Raw genomic sequence first — 21,204 nt, 5'->3', positions numbered from 1 at the left:
TGTTAGAACTTTTCTACTTCTAACTACTGATACATAAATGAATAAGTTTGAAAATGGAATGCATCAACAGAACGGTGTTGGAAGTATAAAAATACCTACAGCACCTTGTATTCCCAGGTGGTCTCCCATCCAAGTACTAAGCAAGCCCAACACTGCTTAGCTTCCAAGATCAGATGAGATTGAGCGTATCCAGTGTGGTGTGGCTGTAGATGAGCTTTGTGGTTTTTGTTAGAACTTTTCTACTTCTGACTACAGGTACATAAATGAATAAGTTTGAAAATGGAATGCATCAACAGAACAGTGTTGGCAGTATAAAAATAACTACAGCACCTTGTATTCACAAGTGGTCTCCCATCCAAGTACTAACCAGGCCCAACACTGCATAGCTTCCAAAATCAGATGAGATTGGGTGTATCCAGTGTGGAGTGGCTGTAGATGAGCGTTGTGGTTTCTGTTAGAACTTTTCTACTTCTAACTACTGTTAAATAAATGAAAAAGTTTGAAAATGGAATGCATCAACAGAACGGTGTTGGCAGTATAAAAATACTTACAGCACCTTGTATTCACAGGTGGTCTCCCATCCAAGTACTAACCAGGCCCAACACTCCTTAGCTTCCAAGATCAGATGAAATTGGGCGTATCCAGTGTGGTGTGGCTGTAGATGAGCTTTGTGGTTTCTGCTAGAACTTTTCTACTTCTAGCTACTGGTAAATAAATGAAAAAGTTTGAAAATGGAATGCATCAACAGAATGGTGTTGGCAGTATAAAAATACCTACAGCACCTTGTATTCACAGGTGGTCTCCCATACAAGTACTAACCAGGCCCAACACTGCATAGCTTCCAAAATCAGATGAGATTGGGTGTATCAGTGTGGAGTTGCTGTAGATGAGTTTTGTGGTTTCTGTTAGAGCTTTTCTACTTCTAACTACTGGTAAATAAATGAAAAAGTTTGAAAATGGAATGCATCAACAGAACGGTGTTGGCAGTATAAAAATACCTACAGCACCTTGTATTCCCAGGTGGTCTCCCATCCAAGTACTAACCAGGCCCAACACTGCTTAGCTTCCAAGATCACATGAGATTGGGCGTATCCAGTGTGGTGTGTCTGTAGATGAGCTTTGTGGTTTCTGTTAGACCTTTTCTACTTCTAGCTACTGGTACATAAATGAATACATTTGAAAATGGAATGCATCAACAGAACGGTGTTGGCAGTATAAAAATACTTACAGCACCTTGTATTCCCAGGTGGTATCCCATCCAAGTACTAGCCAGGCCCTACACTCATAGCTTCCAAGATCAGATGAAATTGGGCGTATCCAGTGTGGTGTGGCTATAGATGAGCTTTGCGGTTTCTGCTAGAACTTTTCTACTTCTAGCTACTGGTAAATAAATGAAAAAGTTTGAAAATGGAATGCATCAACAGAACGGTGTTGGCAGTATAAAAATACCTACAGCACCTTGTATTCCCAGGTGGTCTCCCATCCAAATACTAACCAGGCCCAAAACTGCATAGCTTCCAAAATCAGTAGAGAATGGGTGTATCCAGTGTGGAGTGGCTGTAGATGAGCTTTGTGGTTTCTGTTAGAACTTTTCTACTTCTAACTACTGGTAAATAAATGAAAAATTATGAAAATGGAATGCATCAACAGAACGGTGTTGGCAGTATAAAAATACCTACAGCACCTTGTATTCCTAGGTGGTATCCCATCAAAGTACTAACCAGGCCCAACACTGCTTAGTTTCCAAGATCAGATGAGATTGGGCGCATCCAGCGTGGTGTGGCTGTAGATGAGCTTTGTGGTTTCTGTTAGAACTTTTCTACTTCTAACTACTGGTACATAAATGAATTAGTTTGAAAATGGAATGCATCAACAGAACGGTGTTAGCAGTATAAAAATACCTACAGCACCTTGTATTCCAAGGTGGTCTCCCATCCAAGTACTAACCAGGCCCAACACTACTTAGCTTCCAAGATCAGATTAGATTTGGTGTATCCAATGTGGTGTGGCTGTAGATGAGCTTTGAGGTTTCTGTTAGAACTTTTCTACTTCTAACTACTGGTAAATAAATGAAAAAGTATGAAAATGGAATGCCTCAACAGAACGGTGTTGGCAGTATAAAAATACCTAAAACATCTTGTATTCCCAGGTGGTCTCCCATCCAAGTTCTAACCAGGCCCAACACTGCTTAACTTCCAAGATAATATGAGATTGGGTGCATACAGTGTGATGTGGCTGTAGATGAGCTTTGCGGTTTCTGTTAGAACTTTTCTACTTCTAACTACTGGTACATAAATGAATAAGTTTGAAAATGGAGTGCATCAACAGAACAGTGTTGCCAGTTTAAAATTACCTACAGCACCTTGTATTCCCAGGTGGTCTCCCATCCAAGTACTAACCAGGCCCAACACTCATAGCTTCCAAGATCAGATGAAATTGGGCGTATCCAGTGTGGTGTGGCTGTAGATGAGCTTTGTGGTTTCTGCTAGAACTTTTCTACTTCTAACTACTGGTAAATAAATGAAAAAGTTTGAAAATGGAATGCATCAACAGAACGGTGTTGGCAGTATAAAAATACCTACAGCACCTTGTATTCCCAGGTGGTATCCCATCCAAGTACTAACCAGGCCCAACACTGCTAAGCTTACAAGATCAGATGAAATTGGGCGTATCCAGTGTGGTGTGGCTGTAGATGAGCTTTGTGGTTTCTGCTAGAACTTTTCTACTTCTAACTACTGGTAAATAAATGAAAAAGTTTGAAAATGGAATGCATCAACAGAACGGTGTTGGCAGTATAAAAATACCAACAGCACCTTGTATTCCCAGGTGGTCTCCCATCCAAGTACTAACCAGGAACAACACTGCTTAGCTTCCAAGATCAGATAAGATTGAGCGCATCCAGCGTGGTGTGGCTGTAGATTAGCTTTGTGGTTTCTTTTAGTACTTTTCTACTTCTAGCTACTGGTACATAAATGAATACATTTGAAAATGGAATGCATCAACAGAACGGTGTTGGCAGTATAAAAATACCTACAGCACCTTGTATTCCCAGGTGGTATCCCATCCAAGTACTAACCAGGCCCAACACTGCTTAGCTTACAAGATCAGATGAGATTGAACGTATCCAGTGTGGTGTGGCTGTAGATGAGCTTTGTGGTTTCTGTTAGAACTTTTCTGCTTCTAACTACTGGTAAATAAATGAAATAGTTTGAAAATGGAATGCATCAACAGAACGGTGTTGGCAGTATAAAAATACCTACAGCACCTTGTATTCACAGGTGGTCTCCCATCCAAGTACTAACCAGGCCCAACACTGCTTAGTTTCTAAGATCAGATGAGATTGGGTGTATCCATTGTGGTGTGGCTGTAGATGAGCTTTGTGGTTTCTGTTAGTACTTTTCTACTTCTAACTTCTGGTACATAAATGAATAAGTTTGAAAATGGAATGCATAAAGAGAACGGTGTTGGCAGTATAAAAATACCTACAGCACCTTGTATTCCAAGGTGGTCTCCCATCCAAGTACTAACCAGGCCCAACACTACTTAGCTTCCAAGATCAGATTAGATTGGTGTATCCAATGTGTTGTGGCTGTAGATGAGCTTTGAGGTTTCTGTTAGAACTTTTCTACTTCTAACTACTGGTAAATAAATGAAAAAGTATGAAAATGGAATGCCTCAACAGAACGGTGTTGGCAGTATAAAAATACCTAAAACATCTTGTATTCCCAGGTGGTCTCCCATCCAAGTTCTAACCAGGCCCAACACTGCTTAACTTCCAAGATCAGATGAGATTGGGTGCATACAGTGTGATGTGGCTGTAGATGAGCTTTGCGGTTTCTGTTAGAACTTTTCTACTTCTAACTACTGGTACATAAATGAATAAGTTTGAAAATGGAATGCATCAACAGAACAGTGTTGCCAGTTTAAAATTACCTACAGCACCTTGTATTCCCAGGTGGTCTCCCATCCAAGTACTAACCAGGCCCAACACTCATAGCTTCCAAGATCAGATGAAATTGGGCGTATCCAGTGTGGTGTGGCTGTAGATGAGCTTTGTGGTTTCTGCTAGAACTTTTCTACTTCTAACTACTGGTAAATAAATGAAAAAGTTTGAAAATGGAATGCATCAACAGAACGGTGTTGGCAGTATAAAAATACCTACAGCACCTTGTATTCCCAGGTGGTATCCCATCCAAGTACTAACCAGGCCCAACACTGCTAAGCTTACAAGATCAGATGAAATTGGGCGTATCCAGTGTGGTGTGGCTGTAGATGAGCTTTGTGGTTCCTGCTAGAACTTTTCTACTTCTAACTACTGGTAAATAAATGAAAAAGTTTGAAAATGGAATGCATCAACAGAACGGTGTTGGCAGTATAAAAATACCAACAGCACCTTGTATTCCCAGGTGGTCTCCCATCCAAGTACTAACCAGGAACAACACTGCTTAGCTTCCAAGATCAGATAAGATTGAGCGCATCCAGCGTGGTGTGGCTATAGATTAGCTTTGTGGTTTCTTTTAGTACTTTTCTACTTCTAGCTACTGGTACATAAATGAATACATTTGAAAATGGAATGCATCAACAGAACGGTGTTGGCAGTATAAAAATACCTACAGCACCTTGTATTCCCAGGTGGTATCCCATCCAAGTACTAACCAGGCCCAACACTGCTTAGCTTACAAGATCAGATGAGATAGAACGTATCCAGTGTGGTGTGGCTGTAGATGAGCTTTGTGGTTTCTGTTAGAACTTTTCTGCTTCTAACTACTGGTAAATAAATGAAATAGTTTGAAAATGGAATGCATCAACAGAACGGTGTTGGCAGTATAAAAATACCTACAGCACCTTGTATTCACAGGTGGTCTCCCATCCAAGTACTAACCAGGCCCAACACTGCTTAGTTTCTAAGATCAGATGAGATTGGGTGTATCCATTGTGGTTTCTGTAGATGAGCTTTGTGGTTTCTGTTAGTACTTTTCTACTTCTAACTTCTGGTACATAAATGAATAAGTTTGAAAATGGAATGCATAAAGAGAACGGTGTTGGCAGTATAAAAATACGTACAGCACCTTGTGTTCCCAGGTGGTCTCCCATCCAAGTACTAACCACGCCCGACACTGCTTAGCTTCCAAGATCAGATGAGATTGGGCGTATCCAGTGTGGTGTGGCTGTAAATGAGCTTAGTGGTTTCTGTTAGTACTTTTCTACTTCTAACTACTGGTACATAAATGAATAAGTTTGAAAATGGAATGCATCAACAGAACGGTGTTGGCAGTATAAAAATACCTACAGCACCTTGTATTCCCAGGTGGTCTCCCATCCAAGTACTAAGCAGGCCCAACGCTGCTTAGCTTCCAAGATCAGATGAGATTGAGCGTATCCAGTGTGGTGTGGCTGTAGATGAGCTTTGTGGTTTTTGTTAGAACTTTTCTACTTCTAACTACTGGTACATAAATGAATAAGTTTGAAAATGGAATGCATCAACAGAACAGTGTTGGCAGCATAAAAATACCTACAGCACCTTGTATTCCCAGGTGGTCTCCCATCCAAGTACTAACCAGGCCCAACACTCATAGCTTCCAAGATCAAATGAAATTGGGCGTATCCAGTGTGGTGTGGCTGTAGATGAGCTTTGTGGTTTCTGCTAGAACTTTTCTACTTCTAGCTATTGGTAAATAAATGAAAAAGTTTGAAAATGGAATGCATCAACAGAACGGTGTTGGCAGTATAAAAATACCTACAGCACCTTGTATTCACAGGTGGTCTCCCATCCAACTACTAACCAGGCCCAACACTCCTTAGCTTCCAAGATCAGATGAAATTGGGCGTATCCAGTGTGGTGTGGCTGTAGATGAGCTTTGTGGTTTCTGCTAGAACTTTTCTACTGTCAAAGTCAGAAAAATATCACTATGCACACTGCCATATTTGCACCTCATACATGTCCGCGCTGCGCATGCGAGCGCTCTCCCGTGCGTGCGCATACCCGCTGTTACGTGCACCCGCAGGCGCACTGTATGCGCATTTACGGTAGAGTTTCTGTGTGCCCAGCGTGCGACTCAATCGTTACATAATTCAACCATATAATGTATTTTATAAGTTAATATCCCCCTGAGTCCAACAGGTATCAGTGGGTCTCAAATGGCTCTTTGACCTTAGAGATCCCCCAAACAATAGTTTGCATGTTGTGAGGGCTTCACAATTTCATATGCATAGCTAAAGCACAGGAATAGTAATTGAAGATTAATTGTATTCCGAATCAGTATCTTTCCCGCAGACGGAGTACAATAGCCTTTAATTACACTGAGCTTTGAGACTCAATGAGGAGGGCCAACACCTGTGTTTACGAAATGGGGCTGGATTTGTATACAGAAGAATGATTGCTGAGATGTCATTGTCTCAACTGAGAGTGGACAGTGGGACAGTATTCGCCAAACAATAGCTTCCCACAAGACAGGAATGTGTTGGTCATCACCCATTGTTTTGCATAACCAAGGCCACTGATGCAGCTGGCTCACATGCTGTGAGGGACACACACACACATCTTGTTGTTGACACCCCCCCACAGCTGGAATGAGGGTATGATATACCCACTGGAGATCACAGGGCTCACTCACTCACTCACTCACACAGCTACCTGACACACAGCAAGCATGGCTGGATCATCACCAGGCTCCTTACGAAAGGCTAAGTATCATAATTTCAATATCTCATGGCTGATTGGCATAGAGTAGTTTTAAATGTGTGTTTTGTGGTGGGGTAGTTGTGGAATGATGGGTAAGCATAGAGTGGTTGGTTTGGAGAAACAAATGGCTTGGGGATGGTGAGGCTTGCGCAGCTGTGTGATTGTAACTTGTTTGTGCTGAATACTCTGTGAAGTCTGTGATGAAGTGGAACATTAGACAACCTGTAGCATAGCATTTGTGGTATTTGTTTGCCTATGGAGATTTAATAAGATGGTTCTAGGAAGTTGGATTGAAATTGTGAAAGGTGATTTAGATTGTTTGGAATTGTAAAATCAGAACATATGCATTGTTTTGAGGCTTGGACATTTTGGAATAAAATGGAGTCTTGTGTTTTCTGCTATGTGATTGTGGTGTAGTAGAGAGTGCCATGTGTTTGGACCTGCAAATCTAAAATGGCTGCTGCCGGGTATTTTCCCCTCCCCCTTTCAGCCATGTGGTGTAGTCTTTGGAATCAAGTGGAGTTTTCCCAAAATGGAGTCTAGCTTCTGCCCCATGCGGCATTGTAGGGACAATTGTGTTGCTGGGTGTTGTGTATATAGGGACAGGCAGCATGGGTAAGCTCAAGTACTTTCTAAACAAAGATTCTCAGCATTGACTGACTGCGCAGCAATTGTTCCTCACATGTGTAAGTGTTTCTCCGCAATCATATTAATCTTCTTGTTACTCTGAGCCAATCTCTCTCAATCTCTCTCTCTCTCTCTCCTTCTCTTTCTCTCTTATTTTCCCTTAAATAGTAATTGTATTGTATTTCCTGTGTAGTTATCTGGTTAGGTAGTCTATGTTATATTGTAGTGTATGACTTGTATTGTGTTAAATTCTTTTGCAAGTATATCATTCATAATAGATATTTAGGCGTTGGACCCTGAGCACGGTATCTGTGTATTTCTTATAGTATTAAGTAATCTCAGAGCGTCAGTGACGCTCGAACAGCTTTAAAGGTAATAAGGTTATACTGTGTTGCATCTACACTCTCCCACTACACAGAGGTTTACAGTATAAGTACATTCCTTAAGGTGTATAGTTAAGGGAGTACCCTTGCGGTACTTTTTACGCCAATTGCGTACTGTGTTCTTTAACCTTTAACGTGTTTTTAATAGGACAAATATTATAGACATTGTCAATTGGGGAGCTCCTCCGGTCTTCACATATCTGCACTAGGTAACTTCAGCAGACATTATCGGTCAGCAAAGAGTGGAAGGTAGTATCCCTCGTTAAACCGTTTGGAGGTCGGGGATACTGCAGTGCTGACCAGATAAGCGCCTGCTTCACTTGGTAAGGAGTGCTGAGGGAATTCGGGAACTGGAAGGTAAGAACAGTACGTTATTGTCTTTGTAAATCTGGTTTTTATTTCTATTTGGTGCCAACTGCACACGCAGATTGGATGGTTTGTCTGTTTAAATAGGTTTAAAATTATTTTTAATCGCTCTGCATAGCGTGATAACTAAAAGGGGCTGGCATGATGATTTTTCTTTGTGACAAAAGGTCTGTCCCCCATTTTGTGTAAACCTCATGGATGGGGGAGGAGCAGCGGCCATTTTGGGAAGGTCAAATTTTCCCCCCCCTAAAATGGCTGATTTTCAAGAAATAATCAGCCATCCACTGTCAAAAAGAAATCATCATTTAATGAGTTTTTTTTCAATGCATTTGTTTAGTCCATATCATAGTCAATCATAAGTAGTTCAGATACAGTTTAATAACAGTTAATAATAAATTAAATATTTGATTTAAGAACGATACACAGATAAAACAAAGTTGTTGTTTTTTTTTTTTTTTCTTTTGGTTTCCTTACCACCCTACTCTGCTTGGTGCAGGATGGCCATTGAAATGCAGATGAACCTGTGTGACTGGTTAGGTTCCCTAGCAGTGTTGAAATAAATCGCCTTTTACAGAGTTACTGTAGTTAAAAAGCAATTCATATGCAAATTAGAAGCACTGAATAAGGTCTAAATGTCTATATGTCTGTGCTTACATCAATGTATGTTATTAGATTAAATTTAGAATTGCATTTTCATCTGTGTACTTTCACATATCTCACCTTCCTGTTTGCCATTTGCATTGATAAACGTGCTAAGAGAGATTTGTCGTTATTTTATAGTTTAAGAGTAAAGGTAACATAGTTAAAGTATAGACAAACACACAGTTTTGCCTGGGAGATAAGGCGAAGTCAGTGTGGTGTGCGGTAGATGATCAAGGATCATCTACATTGATAAACATATAAATTGTGTTACGGTGGATCTTTATTTTGCGTACACGTGTCTCTAACAAAAACTGAGATTTGTGCACGCAAACCAAAGGCCGACGCACGCAGCGTAAATTACGCAACGGAGCGTCCGGGTACGCCCACGTAACTCAAACCACAAGTTTTTCTCCTCTCCTCTCAACGCGATAAGTAGCGCCACGCGGTAAATAACGCAAGGCGATAAATCGCACAAATCTAGTTTAACATTCCAAATTTAAATTAACAGATCCTTCTCCTAATTGGTAACACATCTGGTCTAAAGAAAAATTTCTGCGCAGAAATAGAAATAGAAACAAAAGTGTATATGCGGTGAGTGAGTGTTTGTTTTTACAATTTTTGAGGTTTTACCACAAGAAAAGTCGAGTTCTCGTGAGGTACATGCGTGTAAGTGACGTACATGGTGGCTAGGGAGGCATCCCTGGTTAAAACATACAATTTGAGCATTAGAGTGTAGCAGACCAGGAGGTCATACTGTAACAGACCAGGAGGTCATAACAGACCAGCAGGTTCAGGTACAGCAGACAAGGAAGTCCGCTATACAGTCCACAGGCACAACACCAAGAAAGGGTTGGTGCAACACCCATATAGGCCATATAAGCTCTGGCTGAAGGAATTCGCAGCCGAAATTTTCGATTCCGTTGGTCGCTCAGTACATAAGATTAGTTGCTTGTGCACTAAACGATTGTACCGCACGTAATTGTGTACATTAGTTAGTAATCTGACCTAGTACCATTAGAGTAAAGGGGTCACAAACGCTATTTGTACATTCTAACGTGATTTGTGTAAAAAATTTTTATTTTAAGGGAAGTTCGCTGCTCACTCAGGAACTATCCAGCAACCAATAGTTACTGGAAAGAGTAAGTGTTCTTCGGATCACCCTCACAGGTTCCAGTAAATAGAGGTTCAGGTCGCAGGGGCCCTAGGTCGAGTACGCCAGCACCATATCGGTGTGATCAGGTCGTATTGGTCGGCGTGGGCGAGTGAGTGGGGTACTCGGTAAACCGCCACCGTCAGCCTATTTTGAACATTTTGGTTTGCGTAAGGGTTGGCTGAATAAAGCAACACTTTCGAACTATGGGGGCCACTTGTTCAGGTAGGGGGCGATCAACCTCGGTTCGGGTTGATTCAGTGAACCGACCAATTGGGTCGGCAAGGTATGTAATGTGTGAGAAATACGGAAGTCACACAGAAAGTTTATGTGATGAATGGGAGAGAATGACTAGACATGACGGGGAGAAATTCCCAAGAGTAGGTAGCTTCAGCCTAGAAGTGTTAACGAATTTAAGGAGAAGGATAGGTCTCATTAAATCAGCAAAGAGACGAATCAAGCATTATGATCATTTGCAGTTATGGCAACAGGAAGGTGAATTACAAAGAGATTTAATTGACTTACCTAACTTTCATCTTGAGAGGAGAGACATGGCAATGGAGAGGATTATGGTTGCAGAGAAATGGCACAATGTTGTACGATAAAAATGCACTTAGTAACTGTATTAAGAATGAAAGTGTTAAATGTAATAATGTTTATGAAAATGAAAGTGTAAAAATTACAAATGTTAACCTGTGCAAGTCGCACCCCATGTTAAACTTCCCTCAGGATTACCAACAAGAAAGTGAGCCCAGAACGATGTCGGCACCTCTTCCAGAAGCCATCCTACAAGACATCCAGGTGGACGCGACCAAATTGGTAAAGGCAATAATCAAACCCCCTAACGGAGGGTCAGGTGAGGTCGTGTCCACAGGTACGTACAATGTTTTATATCACGCACAAACAAATGTACCCCATATTGTAAGACCAAAACAAGATGATGTAGTTGAGTTTGATCCGGTCAGGGTGATCACAGTCCCCAATGGGAAGACTGACGATCAGGGAACCATTCCCGTCAAGGACAGTGCAATGCGCCATCCCTGGTCCCGGACAGAATTGAGATCAATCATGTCTGATTACCCAGATCCTAGGAAAGATCTAAGTGTATGATCAAAGATTCACAGAAGGTATATCAACGCCCTAGACAACGACATAACCATGATATCCAAGGAAGCAGGGAAGCACAGGGAAAGCGGTTGATGGCGATGAGCATCCGAGCGTTTGAGGAGGCATCAAATCAACCAAAACCTCAGGTCACTGACACTTGGAAGAAGCCCCGGGTTTGTTATCTTTGTAAAGGAGAAGGGCATTATGCCAGCAGCTGTAATAACCCACATAAAGTCAGACCCCCTAGACCCAGAAATGAGCAAAATTAAAACACACACAATTATAAACAGGGACCATATAGGAAGAATTTTGGGCCACACCCATGATATGTGGTCAGGAAAGGTGATCATTAGAACTGATGGTAAGCCTGAGGTAACGGTTAATAAATTGGGAGGTCATTCCCTGAAGACACAGGAATGACCGGGTGAAACGTTGTAAATGTATCTGTGAAATGTTTTCTTTTTCTCTCTCCCCATCTCTGATGATTATTGGAAAGAACTCAAACATTGCATATCCGCTTGGTCTTTGCAGAAGTCTACCAAACCCCAGCATGACCTATCCGCATCAATGTATCCTGGCCAGATACAGAAAGTGGAGTATGGTGCTGGGGGGAGGGACGGCGCAAAGAAACCATTGGACATGTAGAGATGACAGCCTGACGATCTGACAATGTTTTAAAATGTTTGAAAAATGTTTTTTTTTCTCTTTTCCTGTTGATGGCTATTGTTGATTTAAGTAATATACACATGCATATAAATTGTTCTCTCTCTTTTGTTTTTTTTGCTGTTGTTGTTTTCTCTCTCTTCTCACTCATGTTTTCATGTTTTAAAGATGGTATGTCACCCATCAGTTAGACAAATGGTAATGCAAGATTTTTGCTCCTTACAGAGAGATCGCTGATTTGAAAGAATATTGCATCACCGGAATGTTCGTTTAGAAGACTGAGAGACAGCACCTTTTGAGATGACGACAGAACAAGAAGAACAACAAGACTAGAGAACTAATCGTAACAAGTTTCTCTCCCCCTCAAACTGATTTTCTGTACCCCATTACAAATTTCTTCTTTTCTCCTCCTGTAAGATGGACTTGCCCCAAGAGACTGTGATATGGATTTTCCTGTTGACCATGATGTTGACCAGAGCAGTCTGTTTCGGTGAGAGTATCAGTGAGGTCGTGAAAGGATCCAGAAAGGTCCTGATGATAAAGATGGAGGTGTAAATTTCCAATAGCAACCCAATCACCAAGCAAAGGCGAGTACCGGAAACGATCTAGCAGCCATGTTATTTGTAAACATTTTTCTTTTAAGGATTATTAGCTGAAGAAAACTGTATCTGTAGGCTCTGTAACAACGTAGTTGAGGATGGGTGCATTAAGAAATGCCAATCCAGTTTTAATATCCATACGGACCGGCATCCATGGAGTGACTATCACTCCTTAGTGGGTAATGTGTTAAATAAAACAGATTGTTGGGTATGCTCTCAAGCACCTCAAGGTCATAGCAAATCAGGGCTAGTACCATTTCCTTTAACGGTAGGGGAGGTACTTGAGCTAAAGGGTGGGAGGCCGGTGGACAGGAGGTTTAATATCTCCAGCCCTCCTAGTTTGAAGCTCCACCAATACCATGTGGATAGGTCCCTATTAGGTTTTAACATCTCCAATCCCCGAAAGCCGGGAAATTGGGAAGTGTCATGGAGTAACCAAACCATGACCTTTTCGCATAGAGCAGATAGAAAGCCTACAGATACAGAGCTTATACGCCACATAGCCAGTAGAGGAAAATCTTTCCGATATAGGTATACCTTAGGAAATAGGATTACGAGAGTTGGAGAGGTATCACTAGGATACTGTGCACATATCGTACAAACTGATACGTGTACTAAGCAGATGGGAGAATTAGGATTAGGAGATTTCACATGGAAGATGTGTAACATGGTTATGTCCTACTCCGTCCCATATGTTCTCCCCGATGATGCATATTTCATATGCGGGAGGAAGGCGTATAAGTGGCTTGCCCCAAACTCTGAAGGATTGTGTTATATTGGAAAAGTACTACCTGAGGTAATGAGTCTAAGGAGTGAGGAAACTGTAATCCCAATGGACTTGATTTATGACCCAACGGTAGAAACAATGATGTAATGAAAATGCGATTATACGGTCCGTTTCTTTCACCTGTTTTTCCGTTTTCCTCCAAGGTAAAAAGACCCACTTGGACGAGGAATTTGATGAGCCGATATACAGACAACAGATGGATTAAAGAAGAAGTTTTGACAACCTTATACACAGATTTTTGATGAACTATGCCATGGATCCCCAGTTTCCCTAGAAATTTTAAAATTACGCTAGCCCAACACTTTTGTAAATCTATGGACATTGACAGCTTTTGCTCGCACCTTATGGGCAAAAGCACAAAGAAGACTGCAACCAACAGACACCGAACAAGACTTCAACCGACAAATGTACATTAACCTGACATAGAATACCACTGCATTTACCATAAGTGTTCTTTATCTTCATTTCTACAACCCTCAGGTAGTGACACACATAGTCGATAGGGAATACAGGCACAGATATCAGCAATCACATATTCCCCCATTCATGTATCATCAACTAAAATGTGCTCCCCCATTTTGTTGCAACCAAAAGCCGAAACGAGCTCGGTAGAGTTTGACAGCCCATCCACAGACCCTTAATACGGGATAAGAAGGAATTCAAATGTATACTTCGCAATACCTCGAAGCTTGATTTAAAACACGTACGGCACGATGATACATGACCCCCCAAACATGGATTCATACACACATGCTTTTGCTATCTCACTAGGTCATACCCTTTTCACACCTTCTCTTTCTCCTCCCCAACCCAACCATGGAAATGTATTTACACTTGACATATATTTTTCTCCTTTTGAAATGTTTTAGGAAGTGGCAGTTATTGTTGACTGCCAAAGAGTGGACTGTCAAAGTCAGAAAAATATCACTATGCACACTGCCATATTTGCACCTCATACATGTCCGCGCTGCGCATGCGAGCGCTCTCCCGTGCGTGCGCATACCCGCTGTTACGTGCACCCGCAGGCGCACTGTATGCGCATTTACGGTAGAGTTTCTGTGTGCCCAGCGTGCGACTCAATCGTTACATAATTCAACCATATAATGTATTTTATAAGTTAATATCCCCCTGAGTCCAACAGGTATCAGTGGGTCTCAAATGGCTCTTTGACCTTAGAGATCCCCCAAACAATAGTTTGCATGTTGTGAGGGCTTCACAATTTCATATGCATAGCTAAAGCACAGGAATAGTAATTGAAGATTAATTGTATTCCGAATCAGTATCTTTCCCGCAGACGGAGTACAATAGCCTTTAATTACACTGAGCTTTGAGACTCAATGAGGAGGGCCAACACCTGTGTTTACGAAATGGGGCTGGATTTGTATACAGAAGAATGATTGCTGAGATGTCATTGTCTCAACTGAGAGTGGACAGTGGGACAGTATTCGCCAAACAATAGCTTCCCACAAGACAGGAATGTGTTGGTCATCACCCATTGTTTTGCATAACCAAGGCCACTGATGCAGCTGGCTCACATGCTGTGAGGGACACACACACACATCTTGTTGTTGACACCCCCCCACAGCTGGAATGAGGGTATGATATACCCACTGGAGATCACAGGGCTCACTCACTCACTCACACAGCTACCTGACACACAGCAAGCATGGCTGGATCATCACCAGGCTCCTTACGAAAGGCTAAGTATCATAATTTCAATATCTCATGGCTGATTGGCATAGAGTAGTTTTAAATGTGTGTTTTGTGGTGGGGTAGTTGTGGAATGATGGGTAAGCATAGAGTGGTTGGTTTGGAGAAACAAATGGCTTGGGGATGGTGAGGCTTGCGCAGCTGTGTGATTGTAACTTGTTTGTGCTGAATACTCTGTGAAGTCTGTGATGAAGTGGAACATTAGACAACCTGTAGCATAGCATTTGTGGTATTTGTTTGCCTATGGAGATTTAATAAGATGGTTCTAGGAAGTTGGATTGAAATTGTGAAAGGTGATTTAGATTGTTTGGAATTGTAAAATCAGAACATATGCATTGTTTTGAGGCTTGGACATTTTGGAATAAAATGGAGTCTTGTGTTTTCTGCTATGTGATTGTGGTGTAGTAGAGAGTGCCATGTGTTTGGACCTGCAAATCTAAAATGGCTGCTGCCGGGTATTTTCCCCTCCCCCTTTCAGCCATGTGGTGTAGTCTTTGGAATCAAGTGGAGCTTTCCCAAAATGGAGTCTAGCTTCTGCCCCATGCGGCATTGTAGGGACAATTGTGTTGCTGGGTGTTGTGTATATAGGGACAGGCAGCATGGGTAAGCTCAAGTACTTTCTAAACAAAGATTCTCAGCATTGACTGACTGCGCAGCGATTGTTCCTCACATGTGTAAGTGTTTCTCCGCAATCATATTAATCTTCTTGTTACTCTGAGCCAATCTCTCTCAATCTCTCTCTCTCTCTCCTTCTCTTTCTCTCTTATTTTCCCTTAAATAGTAATTGTATTGTATTTCCTGTGTAGTTATCTGGTTAGGTAGTCTATGTTATATTGTAGTGTATGACTTGTATTGTGTTAAATTCTTTTGCAAGTATATCATTCATAATAGATATTTAGGCGTTGGACCCTGAGCACGGTATCTGTGTATTTCTTATAGTATTAAGTAATCTCAGAGCGTCAGTGACGCTCGAACAGCTTTAAAGGTAATAAGGTTATACTGTGTTGCATCTACACTCTCCCACTACACAGAGGTTTACAGTATAAGTACATTCCTTAAGGTGTATAGTTAAGGGAGTACCCTTGCGGTACTTTTTACGCCAATTGCGTACTGTGTTCTTTAACCTTTAACGTGTTTTTAATAGGACAAATATTATAGACATTGTCACTACTTCTAGCTACTGGTAAATAAATGAAAAAGTTTGAAAATGGAAAGCATCAACAGAACGGTGTTGGCAGTATAAAAATACCTACAGCACCTTGTATTCCCAGGTGGTATCCCATCCAAGTACTAACCAGGCCCAACACTGCTAAGCTTACAAGATCAGATGAGATTGAGCGTATCCAGTGTGGTGTGGCTGTAGATGAGCTTTGTGGTTTCTGCTAGAACTTTTCTACTTCTAGCTACTGGTAAATAAATGAAAAAGTTTGAAAATGGAATGCATCAACAGAACGGTGTTGGCAGTAAAAAAATAACTACAGCACCTTGTATTCACAAGTTGTCTCCCAACCAAGTACTAACCAGGCCCAACACTGCATAGCTTACAAAATCAGATTAGATTGGGTGTATCCAGTGTGGAGTGGCTGTAGATGAGCTTTGTGGTTTCTGTTAGAACTTTTCTATTCTAACTACTGGTAAATAAATGAAAAAGTTTGAAAATGGAATGCATCAACAGAACGGTGTTGGCAGTATAAAAATACTTACAGCACCTTGTATTCACAGGTGGTCTCCCATCCAAGTACTAACCAGGCCCAACACTCATAGCTTCCAAGATCAGATGAAATTGGACGTATCCAGTGTGGTGTGGCTGTAGATGAGCTTTGTGGTTTCTGCTAGAACTTTTCTACTTCTAACTACTGGTAAATAAATGAAAAAGTTTGAAAATGGAATGCATCAATAGAACGGTGTTGGCAGTATAAAAATACCTACAGCACCTTGTATTCCCAGGTGGTATCCCATCCAAGTACTAACCAGGCCCAACACTGCTAAGCTTACAAGATCAGATGAAATTGGGCGTATCCAGTGTGGTGTGGCTGTAGATGAGCTTTGTGGTTTCTGCTACAACTTTTCTACTTCTAACTACTGGTAAATAAATGAAAAAGTTTGAAAATGGAATGCATCAACAGAACGGTGTTGGCAGTATAAAAATACCAACAGCACCTTGTATTCCCAGGTGGTCTCCCATCCAAGTACTAACAAGGAACAACACTGCTTAGCTTCCAAGATCAGATAAGATTGAGCGCATCCAGCGTGGTGTGGCTGTAGATTAGCTTTGTGGTTTCTTTTAGTACTTTTCTACTTCTAGCTACTGGTACATAAATGAATACATTTGAAAATGGAATGCATCAACAGAATGGTGTTGGCAGTATAAAAATACCTACAGCACCTTGTATTCCCAGGTGGTATCCCATCCAAGTACTAACCAGGCCCAACACTGCTTAGCTTACAAGATCAGATCAGATTGAACGTATCCAGTGTGGTGTGGCTGTAGATGAGCTTTGTGGTTTCTGTTAGAACTTTTCTGCTTCTAACTACTGGTAAATAAATGAAATAGTTTGAAAATGGAATGCATCAACAGAACGGTGTTGGCAGTATAAAAATACCTACAGCACCTTGTATTCACAGGTGGTCTCCCATCCAAGTACTAACCAGGCCCAACACTGCTTAGTTTCTAAGATCAGATGAGATTGGGTGTATCCATTGTGGTGTGGCTGTAGATGAGCTTTGTGGTTTCTGTTAGTACTTTTCTACTTCTAACTTCTGGTACATAAATGAATAAGTTTGAAAATGGAATGCATAAAGAGAACGGTGTTGGCAGTATAAAAATACGTACAGCACCTTGTATTCCCAGGTGGTCTCCCATCCAAGTACTAACCACGCCCGACACTGCTTAGCTTCCAAGATCAGATGAGATTGGGCGTATCCAGTGTGGTGTGGCTGTAAATGAGCTTAGTGGTTTCTGTTAGTACTTTTCTACTTCTAACTACTGGTACATAAATGAATAAGTTTGAAAATGGAATGCATCAACAGAACGGTGTTGGCAGTATAAAAATACCTACAGCACCTTGTATTCCCAGGTGGTCTCCCATCCAAGTACTAAGCAGGCCCAACGCTGCTTAGCTTCCAAGATCAGATGAGATTGAGCGTATCCAGTGTGGTGTGGCTGTAGATGAGCTTTGTGGTTTTTGTTAGAACTTTTCTACTTCTAACTACTGGTACATAAATGAATAAGTTTGAAAATGGAATGCATCAACAGAACAGTGTTGGCAGTATAAAAATACCTACAGCACCTTGTATTCCCAGGTGGTCTCCCATCCAAGTACTAACCAGGCCCAACACTCATAGCTTCCAAGATCAAATGAAATTGGGCGTATCCAGTGTGGTGTGGCTGTAGATGAGCTTTGTGGTTTCTGCTAGAACTTTTCTACTTCTAGCTATTGGTAAATAAATGAAAAAGTTTGAAAATGGAATGCATCAACAGAACGGTGTTGGCAGTATAAAAATACCTACAGCACCTTGTATTCACAGGTGGTCTCCCATCCAAGTACTAACCAGGCCCAACACTCCTTAGCTTCCAAGATCAGATGAAATTGGGCGTATCCAGTGTGGTGTGGCTGTAGATGAGCTTTGTGGTTTCTGCTAGAACTTTTCTACTTCTAGCTACTGGTAAATAAATGAAAAAGTTTGAAAATGGAATGCATCAACAGAACGGTGTTGGCAGTATAAAAATACCTACAGCACCTTGTATTCCCAGGTGGTATCCCATCCAAGTACTAACCAGGCCCAACACTGCTAAGCTTACAAGATCAGATGAGATTGAGCGTATCCAGTGTGGTGTGGCTGTAGATGAGCTTTGTGGTTTCTGCTAGAACTTTTCTACTTCTAGCTACTGGTAAATAAATGAAAAAGTTTGAAAATGGAATGCATCAACAGAACGGTGTTGGCAGTAAAAAAATAACTACAGCACCTTGTATTCACAAGTTGTCTCCCAACCAAGTACTAACCAGGCCCAACACTGCATAGCTTCCAAAATCAGATTAGATTGGGTGTATCCAGTGTGGAGTGGCTGTAGATGAGCTTTGTGGTTTCTGTTAGAACTTTTCTATTCTAACTACTGGTAAATAAATGAAAAAGTTTGAAAATGGAATGCATCAACAGAACGGTGTTGTCACAACTGAGGGCCTGAGCTGACGGGAGGCAGCCTCAGTTGTAGGGGCTGAGATGTACCGGAACCTGGGAGGTTGTATCAGACCCCTGGACATGTAAGTAACATGAATAATAACTGCCCGAAGGCGTGACCACGACAACTTGGATAAAAGTCAATGATGTTTATTATGACAACTCCGCAACACAGCAGCAGTAAAAGAAAACGTAAAAGTCAGCAAATAATAAATACAGTTCCTGGGTACTACAGGATGGCAGGAGCCACAGGGCACTGGTAGTGTGAGATAGTTCTTATGATCTTCTAGATGGAAAGTCCTTACCAGGCCCGACTGTAGCAATGGAGATAACCCAGGATTGTGCCAGCTGGTGTTCCAGGAAAAGCTGGGTTGCTGAAGGTAAAACAGCTGCTGTGGATACTGGCTGGAACCAGACTGTTGTTAGCACGGAGTGGATACTGGCTGGAACCAGTTAAATAATAAATGAACTTGGGAGCGATGAAATATGAACTGAAATGTAGAACTTGAGAGCGGAGAAATAATAATACCGGTGGAGAGTGGTAAAGTGTAGAAAGGACACCGGCCCTTTAAGGGAAGCTGTACTCTGCTGAAAGCTGAGCTGGAAGCAGGTAATGTTGTGGCTGGAAACAGATGAATCCACAATGGATTGGAGAGTCAGGCTACACCGCAGGTGGAATGCTGGTGCGGGTCTCTATGGTGGAAGTCTTGAGACAGGAGCTGGAACCTGGAAGACAATCACAGGAGAGAGACAAACAGGAACTAGGTTTGACAACCAAAGCACTGACGCCTTCCTTGCTCAGGCACAGTGTATTTATACCTGCAGCAAGGAAGGGATTGGCTAGGCAATTATGCAGATTAACAATACTGACAACAGATTGGAGGAAATGATCAGCTGACAGAATCCAAGATGGCTGCGCCCATGCAGACACTTGGAGGGAAGTTTGGTTTGTAATCCATGTGGTAATGAAAACAGTAATGGCGGCTCCGGCCACTGGAGACAGGAGACGCCAGGCTGACAAGTGCACATCCAACCACGCGGACACAGCGGAGGCCGCGGCTGACGTAATCGCCACTCTGACACTCTGCATGCAGAAGCTCAGGGACGGCGGCGGAGGCCGCGGGAGACGCCATGCCAGATGTAATAAGGCGTTACTGTGACAGCGTCTCAGAGAGACAGGAGAGGATGCAGGAATGTGAACATTAGGATAACAGATGGGATCCGGTCCTGGAGCGCTGAGCCAGCCTTAGGAGGCATCTGATGGGTAAGAAATGGCGTCCAGATACCCGGATCGTGACAGCACCCCCCCCTTTAGGAGTGGCCCCAGGACACTTCTTTGGCTTTTGAGGAAACTTGGAATGGAATCTCCGGACCAAGGCAGGAGCATGGACATCAGAAGCATTGGTCCACGACCGTTCCTCAGGACCATAACCCTTCCAGTCAATAAGATATTGTAGTTGACCGTAACGGTGACGTGAGTCCAGGATCTTGGCCACTTCATACTCAACGCATCGTTGAGTTTGGACTTTCGGAGTTGGAGGAAGTGAGGAATGAAACCGATTCAAGATCAGCGGTTTCAACAGGGAAACATGGAATGTCCTGGGTATTTTTAAGAAGGGAGGCAACTGGAGTCTGTAAGCAACAGGATTGATGACTTGTTCAATCTTGAAAGGACCGATATAGCGAGGTGCAAACTTCATACTGGGAACTCTTAACCTCAAATTCTTCGTGGATAACCATACCCGATCACCCACCTTGAGAGCAGGAACTGCTCGACGCTTCTTATCCGCAAACTTCTTGTACCTGAACGATGCCTTGAGCAGAGCTGATCGTACGCTCTTCCAGATATTGGCAAACTGATGCAAGGTGATATCCACTGCGGGAACCGAAGTTGCTGGAAGCGGTTGGAACTCAGGGACTTTAGGGTGGAATCCAAAGTTAGTGAAGAATGGTGTTGAAGCAGATGAAGAATGATACTGGTTGTTATGACAGAATTCGGCCCAGGGAAGTAATTGAACCCAGTCATCTTGAGAGGAGGACACATAGATGCGGAGGAAGGCCTCCAAGTCCTGATTCACCCTCTCGGTTTGACCATTGGTCTGAGGATGGTAAGCCGTGGAAAACTTTAGCTTGACTTGGAGGACTTGACATAAACTTCGCCAGAATTTGGCTGTGAATTGAACTCCTCGATCTGAGATAATTTCTTCAGGAAGACCGTGGAGTCGGAAGATCTCTTGTATGAATACTTGAGCCAACTTGGAAGCTGACGGAAGACCGGTGAGAGGAATGAAGTGTGCCATCTTGGTGAA

At 42.2% G+C, this 21,204-nt stretch overlaps 2 non-coding genes and 36 pseudogenes across 2 annotated transcripts; all 38 read right to left on the bottom strand.

Annotated features, from left to right (window-relative positions):
* Positions 1-92: 92 nt before the first annotated feature.
* LOC134961879 (5S ribosomal RNA) lies at positions 93-211 on the bottom strand. The gene has a single exon (XR_010187974.1). It is a non-coding gene; the product is annotated as a 5S ribosomal RNA (ribosomal RNA).
* Positions 212-318: 107 nt separating this feature from the next.
* LOC134960910 (5S ribosomal RNA) lies at positions 319-437 on the bottom strand (annotated as a pseudogene).
* A 107-nt stretch (positions 438-544) lies between these two features.
* On the bottom strand, positions 545-663 carry LOC134960984 (5S ribosomal RNA; annotated as a pseudogene).
* A 107-nt stretch (positions 664-770) lies between these two features.
* Positions 771-888, bottom strand: LOC134963822 (5S ribosomal RNA; annotated as a pseudogene).
* Positions 889-995: 107 nt separating this feature from the next.
* LOC134964930 (5S ribosomal RNA) lies at positions 996-1,114 on the bottom strand. The gene has a single exon (XR_010188260.1). It is a non-coding gene; the product is annotated as a 5S ribosomal RNA (ribosomal RNA).
* A 107-nt stretch (positions 1,115-1,221) lies between these two features.
* Positions 1,222-1,339, bottom strand: LOC134964542 (5S ribosomal RNA; annotated as a pseudogene).
* A 107-nt stretch (positions 1,340-1,446) lies between these two features.
* On the bottom strand, positions 1,447-1,565 carry LOC134964892 (5S ribosomal RNA; annotated as a pseudogene).
* A 107-nt stretch (positions 1,566-1,672) lies between these two features.
* Positions 1,673-1,791, bottom strand: LOC134960152 (5S ribosomal RNA; annotated as a pseudogene).
* A 107-nt stretch (positions 1,792-1,898) lies between these two features.
* On the bottom strand, positions 1,899-2,017 carry LOC134961298 (5S ribosomal RNA; annotated as a pseudogene).
* A 107-nt stretch (positions 2,018-2,124) lies between these two features.
* LOC134964959 (5S ribosomal RNA) lies at positions 2,125-2,243 on the bottom strand (annotated as a pseudogene).
* A 107-nt stretch (positions 2,244-2,350) lies between these two features.
* Positions 2,351-2,468, bottom strand: LOC134962390 (5S ribosomal RNA; annotated as a pseudogene).
* Positions 2,469-2,575: 107 nt separating this feature from the next.
* LOC134961373 (5S ribosomal RNA) lies at positions 2,576-2,694 on the bottom strand (annotated as a pseudogene).
* Positions 2,695-2,801: 107 nt separating this feature from the next.
* LOC134962880 (5S ribosomal RNA) lies at positions 2,802-2,920 on the bottom strand (annotated as a pseudogene).
* Positions 2,921-3,027: 107 nt separating this feature from the next.
* Positions 3,028-3,146, bottom strand: LOC134959842 (5S ribosomal RNA; annotated as a pseudogene).
* Positions 3,147-3,253: 107 nt separating this feature from the next.
* LOC134960806 (5S ribosomal RNA) lies at positions 3,254-3,372 on the bottom strand (annotated as a pseudogene).
* A 107-nt stretch (positions 3,373-3,479) lies between these two features.
* LOC134963973 (5S ribosomal RNA) lies at positions 3,480-3,597 on the bottom strand (annotated as a pseudogene).
* A 107-nt stretch (positions 3,598-3,704) lies between these two features.
* Positions 3,705-3,823, bottom strand: LOC134962956 (5S ribosomal RNA; annotated as a pseudogene).
* Positions 3,824-3,930: 107 nt separating this feature from the next.
* Positions 3,931-4,048, bottom strand: LOC134962389 (5S ribosomal RNA; annotated as a pseudogene).
* A 107-nt stretch (positions 4,049-4,155) lies between these two features.
* On the bottom strand, positions 4,156-4,274 carry LOC134961372 (5S ribosomal RNA; annotated as a pseudogene).
* Positions 4,275-4,381: 107 nt separating this feature from the next.
* Positions 4,382-4,500, bottom strand: LOC134963330 (5S ribosomal RNA; annotated as a pseudogene).
* A 107-nt stretch (positions 4,501-4,607) lies between these two features.
* On the bottom strand, positions 4,608-4,726 carry LOC134960773 (5S ribosomal RNA; annotated as a pseudogene).
* A 107-nt stretch (positions 4,727-4,833) lies between these two features.
* Positions 4,834-4,950, bottom strand: LOC134964199 (5S ribosomal RNA; annotated as a pseudogene).
* Positions 4,951-5,057: 107 nt separating this feature from the next.
* LOC134959954 (5S ribosomal RNA) lies at positions 5,058-5,176 on the bottom strand (annotated as a pseudogene).
* Positions 5,177-5,283: 107 nt separating this feature from the next.
* On the bottom strand, positions 5,284-5,402 carry LOC134959638 (5S ribosomal RNA; annotated as a pseudogene).
* A 107-nt stretch (positions 5,403-5,509) lies between these two features.
* LOC134962687 (5S ribosomal RNA) lies at positions 5,510-5,627 on the bottom strand (annotated as a pseudogene).
* Positions 5,628-5,734: 107 nt separating this feature from the next.
* Positions 5,735-5,853, bottom strand: LOC134960912 (5S ribosomal RNA; annotated as a pseudogene).
* Positions 5,854-15,962: 10,109 nt separating this feature from the next.
* On the bottom strand, positions 15,963-16,081 carry LOC134960319 (5S ribosomal RNA; annotated as a pseudogene).
* Positions 16,082-16,413: 332 nt separating this feature from the next.
* On the bottom strand, positions 16,414-16,531 carry LOC134964670 (5S ribosomal RNA; annotated as a pseudogene).
* A 107-nt stretch (positions 16,532-16,638) lies between these two features.
* LOC134961371 (5S ribosomal RNA) lies at positions 16,639-16,757 on the bottom strand (annotated as a pseudogene).
* Positions 16,758-16,864: 107 nt separating this feature from the next.
* LOC134961813 (5S ribosomal RNA) lies at positions 16,865-16,983 on the bottom strand (annotated as a pseudogene).
* Positions 16,984-17,090: 107 nt separating this feature from the next.
* LOC134961125 (5S ribosomal RNA) lies at positions 17,091-17,209 on the bottom strand (annotated as a pseudogene).
* Positions 17,210-17,316: 107 nt separating this feature from the next.
* Positions 17,317-17,435, bottom strand: LOC134960805 (5S ribosomal RNA; annotated as a pseudogene).
* Positions 17,436-17,542: 107 nt separating this feature from the next.
* Positions 17,543-17,661, bottom strand: LOC134959833 (5S ribosomal RNA; annotated as a pseudogene).
* A 107-nt stretch (positions 17,662-17,768) lies between these two features.
* Positions 17,769-17,887, bottom strand: LOC134959636 (5S ribosomal RNA; annotated as a pseudogene).
* A 107-nt stretch (positions 17,888-17,994) lies between these two features.
* On the bottom strand, positions 17,995-18,112 carry LOC134962686 (5S ribosomal RNA; annotated as a pseudogene).
* Positions 18,113-18,219: 107 nt separating this feature from the next.
* Positions 18,220-18,338, bottom strand: LOC134960038 (5S ribosomal RNA; annotated as a pseudogene).
* Positions 18,339-18,445: 107 nt separating this feature from the next.
* LOC134960318 (5S ribosomal RNA) lies at positions 18,446-18,564 on the bottom strand (annotated as a pseudogene).
* A 107-nt stretch (positions 18,565-18,671) lies between these two features.
* On the bottom strand, positions 18,672-18,790 carry LOC134964607 (5S ribosomal RNA; annotated as a pseudogene).
* Between the last annotated feature and the right edge of the window lie 2,414 nt (positions 18,791-21,204).

The sequence above is a fragment of the Pseudophryne corroboree genome, chromosome 9 (genome assembly GCF_028390025.1).
Source record: "Pseudophryne corroboree isolate aPseCor3 chromosome 9, aPseCor3.hap2, whole genome shotgun sequence".
In the NCBI taxonomy this organism is placed as follows: domain Eukaryota; kingdom Metazoa; phylum Chordata; class Amphibia; order Anura; family Myobatrachidae; genus Pseudophryne; species Pseudophryne corroboree.
The sequence above is the reverse complement of the archived record's forward strand: the minus strand, read 5'-3'. Positions and strand labels throughout refer to the sequence as shown.